The following is an 8,305-nucleotide window of genomic DNA, read 5'->3' as shown; positions in this document are numbered from 1 at the left end:
AACCTAACCTAACCTAACCTAACCTAACCTAACCTAACCTAACCTAACCTAACCTAACCTAACCTAACCTAACCTAACCTAACCTAACCTAACCTAACCTAACCTAACCTAACCTAACCTAACCTAACCTAACCTAACCTAACCTAACCTAACCTAACCTAACCTAACCTAACCTAACCTAACCTAACCTAACCTAACCTAACCTAACCTAACCTAACCTAACCTAACCTAACCTAACCTAACCTAACCTAACCTAACCTAACCTAACCTAACCTAACCTAACCTAACCTAACCTAACCTAACCTAACCTAACCTAACCTAACCTAACCTAACCTAACCTAACCTAACCTAACCTAACCTAACCTAACCTAACCTAACCTAACCTAACCTAACCTAACCTAACCTAACCTAACCTAACCTAACCTAACCTAACCTAACCTAACCTAACCTAACCTAACCTAACCTAACCTAACCTAACCTAACCTAACCTAACCTAACCTAACCTAACCTAACCTAACCTAACCTAACCTAACCTAACCTAACCTAACCTAACCTAACCTAACCTAACCTAACCTAACCTAACCTAACCTAACCTAACCTAACCTAACCTAACCTAACCTAACCTAACCTAACCTAACCTAACCTAACCTAACCTAACCTAACCTAACCTAACCTAACCTAACCTAACCTAACCTAACCTAACCTAACCTAACCTAACCTAACCTAACCTAACCTAACCTAACCTAACCTAACCTAACCTAACCTAACCTAACCTAACCTAACCTAACCTAACCTAACCTAACCTAACCTAACCTAACCTAACCTAACCTAACCTAACCTAACCTAACCTAACCTAACCTAACCTAACCTAACCTAACCTAACCTAACCTAACCTAACCTAACCTAACCTAACCTAACCTAACCTAACCTAACCTAACCTAACCTAACCTAACCTAACCTAACCTAACCTAACCTAACCTAACCTAACCTAACCTAACCTAACCTAACCTAACCTAACCTAACCTAACCTAACCTAACCTAACCTAACCTAACCTAACCTAACCTAACCTAACCTAACCTAACCTAACCTAACCTAACCTAACCTAACCTAACCTAACCTAACCTAACCTAACCTAACCTAACCTAACCTAACCTAACCTAACCTAACCTAACCTAACCTAACCTAACCTAACCTAACCTAACCTAACCTAACCTAACCTAACCTAACCTAACCTAACCTAACCTAACCTAACCTAACCTAACCTAACCTAACCTAACCTAACCTAACCTAACCTAACCTAACCTAACCTAACCTAACCTAACCTAACCTAACCTAACCTAACCTAACCTAACCTAACCTAACCTAACCTAACCTAACCTAACCTAACCTAACCTAACCTAACCTAACCTAACCTAACCTAACCTAACCTAACCTAACCTAACCTAACCTAACCTAACCTAACCTAACCTAACCTAACCTAACCTAACCTAACCTAACCTAACCTAACCTAACCTAACCTAACCTAACCTAACCTAACCTAACCTAACCTAACCTAACCTAACCTAACCTAACCTAACCTAACCTAACCTAACCTAACCTAACCTAACCTAACCTAACCTAACCTAACCTAACCTAACCTAACCTAACCTAACCTAACCTAACCTAACCTAACCTAACCTAACCTAACCTAACCTAACCTAACCTAACCTAACCTAACCTAACCTAACCTAACCTAACCTAACCTAACCTAACCTAACCTAACCTAACCTAACCTAACCTAACCTAACCTAACCTAACCTAACCTAACCTAACCTAACCTAACCTAACCTAACCTAACCTAACCTAACCTAACCTAACCTAACCTAACCTAACCTAACCTAACCTAACCTAACCTAACCTAACCTAACCTAACCTAACCTAACCTAACCTAACCTAAACTGACAGTGTCTGTGTAGGCATTGCGTTGGTATTGCGTTGTTGTGTTCGTGGGGGGGTGGTGTTTGCGTGTACTTCTGTTCGGTCGAGTTGGACTCTGGTAGGATTATAAAAATATACCCTAACCTAAACCGACAGTGTCTGTGTTGGCATTGGGTTGGCGTTGTGTTGTTGTATTTGAGCGGGCTGGGGGGTTACGTATATTCCTGTTAGGTGGAGTTTGACATTGGAAAGGTTATAAAAATATACCCTAACCTAAACTGACAGTGTCTGTGTGGGCATTGTGTTGGTGTTAGGTTGTTGTATTTGTGGGAATTGTTTATATTCTTGCGGGGGGTGGGACTGCTTTTTCTTATATTTGTATATTTCTTTAAATTTCTTTGGGTGTTAAAATTGTGGTGGATACTTTGTATTTCTTGCGGAGTGGGGGGGTTGTTTGAAGTTTGAGGAGGGAGGAGGTATATTTTTGCGGGGGAGGGGGACTGTTATATTCTTGTGGGGGGGTGTTATATTCTTGCGGGGGGAGGGGGTATGTTTTTGCGGGGGGGTGGGGGGGTGTTATGTTCTTGCGGGGGGGGTTATGTTCTTGCGGGGGGGGGGGGGGGGTATTATGTTCTTGCGGGGGGGGGTGTTATGTTCTTGCGGGGGGGGTGTTATGTTCTTGCGGGGGGGGAGGGGGTGTTATGTTCTTGCGGGGGGGGGGGGGGGGGGGGTGTTATATTCTTGCGGGGGGGGGGTGTTATGTTCTTGCGGGGGGGATGTTCTTGCGGGGGGGGTGTTATGTTCTTGCGGGGGGGGTGTTATATTCTTGCGGGTGGGGGGTGTTATGTTCTTGCGGGGGGGGATGTTCTTGCGGGGGGGGGTGTTATGTTCTTGCGGGGGGGGAGGTGTTCATATTTCTGGGGGTGATAAGTGTTTATATTTTTGCGGGGGGATTGTATTTTTTCGGGAGGGAGGGTATATGTTTGAGGGGGAGGTAGGTTAGTTTAGGTTATGCTAGTTTTGGGTTAGGTTAGGTTAGGTTAGGTTAGGTTAGGTTAGGTTGGTGTAGGTTAGGCTGCTTTTGGGTTGAGTTAGGTTGGGTTAGGTTAGGCTAGGCTGGTTTTGGGTTAAGTTGGGCTACTGTTGAGTTAGGTTAGGCTACTGTTGGGTTAAGTTAGATTGGGTTAGGTTAGTTTTAAGTTAGGCTAGGTTAGGCTAGGCTGGTTTTGGGTTAAGTTAGGCTAGTGTGGGTAAAGTTAGGCTACTGTTGGGTTAAGTTAGGTTGGGTTAGGTTAGGCTACTTAGGGTAAAGTTAGGCTACTTTTGGGTTAAGTTAGATTGGGTTAGGTTAGGCTACTGTTGGGTTAAGTTAGATTGGGTTAGGTTAGGCTACCGTTGGTTTAAGTTAGGTTGGGCTAGTTTGGGTAAAGTTAGGTTGGGTTAGGTTAGGCTACTGTTGGGTTAAGTTAGATTGGGTTAGGTTAGGCTACCGTTGGTTTACGTTAGGTTAGGCTACTTAGGGTAAAGTTAGGCTACTGTTGGGTTAAGTTAGATTGGGTTAGGTTAGGCTACCATTGGTTTAAGTTAGGCTACCGTTGGTTTAAGTTAGGTTGGGCTAGTTTGGGTAAAGTTAGGTTGGGTTAGGTTAGGCTACTGTTGGGTTAAGTTAGATTGGGTTAGGTTAGGCTACCGTTGGTTTAAGTTAGGTTGGGCTAGTTTGGGTAAAGTTAGGCTACTGTTGGGTTAAGTTAGGTTGGGTTAGGTTAGGCTACCGTTGGTTTAAGTTAGGTTGGGCTAGTTTGGGTAAAGTTAGGCTACTGTTGGGTTAAGTTAGGTTGGGTTAGGTTAGGCTACCGTTGGTTTAAGTTAGGTTGGATTAGGTTAGTTTTAAGTTAAGCTAGGTTGGGTTAGGTTAGGTTGAGTTATGTTAGGCTGGTTTTGAGTTAAGTTAGGTTGGGTTAGGTTAGGCTAGTTTTAGGTTAAGTTATGTTGGGTTAGGTTAGGCTAGTTTGGGGTTAAGTTGGGTTGGGTTAGGCTAGTTTGGGGTTAAGTTAAGTTGGATTAGGTTAGGCTAGTTTTGGGTTAAGTAAGGCTGCTGTTGGGTTAGGTTAGGTTAGTTTTGGGTTAAGTTAGGTCGGGTTAGGTTAGGTTGGGTTAGGTTAGGCTAGTTTTGGGTTAAGTTAGGTTGAGTTATGTTAGGCTGGTTTTGGGTTAAGTTAGGTTGGGTTAGGTTAGGCTAGTTTGGGGTTAAGTTGGGTTGGGTTAGGCTAGTTTGGGGTTAAGTTAAGTTGGATTAGGTTAGGCTAGTTTTGGGTTAAGTAAGGCTGCTGTTGGGTTAGGTTAGGTTAGTTTTGGGTTAAGTTAGGTCGGGTTAGGTTAGGTTGGGTTAGGTTAGGCTAGTTTTGGGTTAAGTTAGGTTGAGTTATGTTAGGCTGGTTTTGGGTTAAGTTAGGTTGGGTTAGGTTAGGCTAGTTTGGGGTTAAGTTGGGTTGGGTTAGGTTAGTTTTAGGTTAAGTTATGTTGGGTTAGGTTTGACTAGTTTGGGGTTAAGTTGGGTTGGGTTTGGTTAGGCTAATTATAGGTTAAGTTAGATTGGGTTAGATTAGGCTAGTTTGGGGTTAAGTTAGGTTGAGTTAGGTTAGGCTGCTGTTGGGTTAGGTTAGGATAGGTTATGTTAGTTTTGGGTTAAGTTAGGTCGGGTTAGGTTAGGTTGGGTTAGGTTAGGCTAGTTTTGGGTTAAGTTAGGTCGGGTTATGTTGGGCTAGTTTTGGATTAAGTTAGGTTGAGTTGGGTTAGGTTGGGTTTGGTTAGGTTAGTTGTACGTTAAGTTAGGTTAGGTTAGGTTAGGCTACTTTTGGGTTAGGCTAGGCTAGTTTCGGGTTAGGCTGGGCTAGTTTCGGGTTAGGTTGGGCTAGTTTCGGGTTAGGTTAGGTTAGGTTAGGTTAGGTTAGGTTAGGTTAGGTTAGGTTAAGTTAGTTTTGGGTTAGGTTAGGCTAGTTTAGGGTTAGGTTAGGCTAGTTTCGTGTTAGGTTAGGCTAGTTTCGGGTTAGGTTAGGGTAGTTTCGGGTTAGGTTGGGCTAGTTTCGGGTTAGGTTAGGCTAGGTTAGGTTAGGTTAGGTTAGGTTAGGCTAGTTTGGGGTTAGGTTATGCTAGTTTCGGGTTAGGTTAGGCTAGTTTCGGGTTAGGTTAGGCTAGTTTCGGGTTAGGTTAGGGTAGTTTCGGGTTAGGTTGGTCTAGTTTCGGGTTAGGTTAGGCTAGTTTCGGGTTAGGTTAGGCTAGTTTGGGGTTAGGTTGGGCTAGTTTCGGGTTGGGTTAGGTTAGGTTAGGTTAGGTTAGGTTAGGTTAGGTTAGGCTAGTTTGGGGTTAGGTTATGCTAGTTTCGGGTTAGGTTAGGCTAGTTTGGGGTTAAGTTAGGCTAGTTTCGGGTTAGGTTAGGGTAGTTTCGGGTTAGGTTGGGCTAGTTTCGGGTTAGGTTAGGCTAGGTTAGGTTAGGTTAGGTTAGGTTAGGTTAGGTTAGGTTAGGCTAGTTTGGGGTTAGGTTATGCTAGTTTCGGGTTAGGTTATGCTAGTTTCGGGTTAGGTTAGGCTAGTTTCGGGTTAGGTTAGGCTAGTTTCGGGTTAGGTTAGGGTAGTTTCGGGTTAGGTTGGTCTAGTTTCGGGTTAGGTTAGGCTAGTTTCGGGTTAGGTTAGGCTAGTTTGGGGTTAGGTTGGGCTAGTTTGGGGTTAGGTTAGGCTAGTTTGGGGTTAGGTTATGCTAGTTTCGGGTTAGGTTAAGCTAGTTTGGGGTTAGGTTAGGCTAGTTTCGGGTTAGGTTAGGCTAGTTTCGGGTTAGGTTGGGCTACTTTCGGGTTAGGTTGGGCTAGTTTCGGGTTAGGTTGGGCTAGTTTCGGGTTAGGTTAGGTTAGGAATGGTCCTGAGGGGTGAAGTTTAGGTTAGGCTGGGTTTGGTTACATCCGGGGAGGTACTGGTTGGTTTAGGATAGGTTGGGTTAGGTTGGCTTACTTCCGGATGCGTTTGGCAAGCGGTTAATGCATTACTACTTGTATTTTGTGTCATTGGTAGGGCCAATTTCATTGATGGATAGATCATTTCTTACCGTGGGCGTACAACGCCCTTCTTTACTTAAGAATCATTACATAATTTCATGATTAATTAATAATTTCATAATTATAATTCAATTTTGGCGCCATGGTGGCGCCATCTCTTCTGTAATTTTCGAAACAGAGGTGAGAACAGTTTAAGCAGTTTCACGAGAGATGCCGCCACCTGTCAGTAAACAGTACTTCCTTGTACATTTCGATTAAAGTTAATAATTATAAAATATGCATTGCAATAGCTGTTAGTTACTTAAAATTTAAACAGTTTCTTCATTGTTAATGTAAGGAATATGTTATTGTGCAGTGATTCCATGTTTTATCCCGTTCCAAACAATTATTGAATGCACGTGCTTATAGTTGTAACATGTGCATTATTTTTTTTTTTTTTTACATCTGTACCCCTACTTTTATATTCAATTCTGCTGGTTTCTGTGTTCTGCAAGTAATCTCCATAAGGATCAACGTATTCCTGAGTAATCTGCATGCGCGTTGTCTAAAGCGATTCGTTAATTTCTTTCAGAAAGTGCATTTTACAAGTTGTTTCGTGTTTCAGGATTGAAATGGGTCATTCTTGGTTATTTACAAGTGTTATTAACGATTAATTGGTGATAATAGAACATTTATTTCAGATGCTTGACAATTAAAGAATACAAAAAAGTATCCGTACCTGCGTACGCTTATAAATTAAATTTATAAATCCACGTATACATAGTAAGTTATTAAAAATTTTGATGGTAAGTCCTACCAGGTACATTTTACGCACAGTCTTTGTAAACAAGAGTAAGATACATCCCACGCGACTAAAAGCGGTGCCAATTTATAATAGGAACCTGTAGGTTAACAATTTCTGTTGCTCCTTCTTCGTCGTTGATCCAACAGTTGTTTGTAACTGCTTTAAGACATAGAAACTCTTCTTATAACTGTAACAAGAGGCTTACCACTAATCTCTTCTACCTGGTTATTGTAGTTCTTGCACCGTTACTCTTAGCTGAACACAAGTAATTGTTAGTCGCATGTCCTTCGAAATGTATCGTCAGACATTTATACACGCAATTACAAGCATACACATGTGCACAATTCAATGACATACCATACTAAACGAGACAAAGGTCAGAAAAAGAGATTATTACAAGTGTCAGAACATTATTAACTTTGATCGTTCAATCGAGGAAATGCTTTCAATTATTTTGACGCAACCACCACTTGGAACATAGTCTCATAATAGAAACGCATTTTTAATGATTATACGTGTTCTATTATCGTTACAGTTCTAACATTGCTGATTAAATTATTAATTATCATTAATTTATTTACGATATGGTGGCGCCATCTCTCGTGGAATGGCTGAACCCTGAACGGGGAACAGTTTCAGCACTTCTTGCAGAGATGGCGGTACCAGTCTTACTAAGTATCGAAATATGTGAACAAACATAAAACATTCCTTGTTGTGGCTATTAATTAATTAATACTCAGTTTCTCTCGTCACGTAATTAACGAGGAAGGAGCAGTAACTTCATAGTTCATGTAAATAAAATGTTATTGAAAAAAATGATTCGTTGTTTTATTCCCATCCAGTCATTACTCTTGTGCTTGCAGTGATTCCAACGTTTCTGTGTAATTTTTGTATAGATTTATGCCCATTCTCTTACATCTACTTTCATTAGTTTCCCTGCTTCTGTGCTTGTTCCTCTTATATACGCATTAGTAGAAACTACAAGCAATCTGTCCATACAATTGAACGCATTCCCTTCTAACTTCTGGACACGTGGTCGCATGCAATCCATTTATTTGTGTTTAGTACAATATTGTACTATTATGTCGCCTCAGACATTGAAATAGGTTATTCCAGGATCGTTGCGGGGGTGGTTGAGTAATTAAACAGATCATTAGAGGTAACAAAACGTTTATTGCAACTTCTTATCGATTCACAGAATACAAAAACTTTATCTTATAAATTACCTTTGCAAATCCACATACGCATAGTATATTACTAAAATTTAAATGATAAGCTAGAGTAGATGCATTTTATAAAGGTTTTTATGAAGCCAGTGTACGTCACATCCACGGTTAACACTGATGTCAATTTGTAAGGAGGTAACGTAGATCAGCCATTTCTGCAGCTTCTTCTTTGTCGTTCATTAAACAGTCCATTGCTACTACTTCAGGACTTTGTGACTCTTGTCCGAATAGTAATAATAGGCCAAACGCTAGTCTTCGTTGCATGGATATTATAGTTTCTTCTCTGACATTCTTATCCGATGTAGACGTGTAGTTGCTTGAATAATAAAGT

Source organism: Xylocopa sonorina, chromosome 11, assembly GCF_050948175.1.
Source record: "Xylocopa sonorina isolate GNS202 chromosome 11, iyXylSono1_principal, whole genome shotgun sequence".
In the NCBI taxonomy this organism is placed as follows: domain Eukaryota; kingdom Metazoa; phylum Arthropoda; class Insecta; order Hymenoptera; family Apidae; genus Xylocopa; species Xylocopa sonorina.
This window is presented reverse-complemented; position numbering follows the sequence as displayed.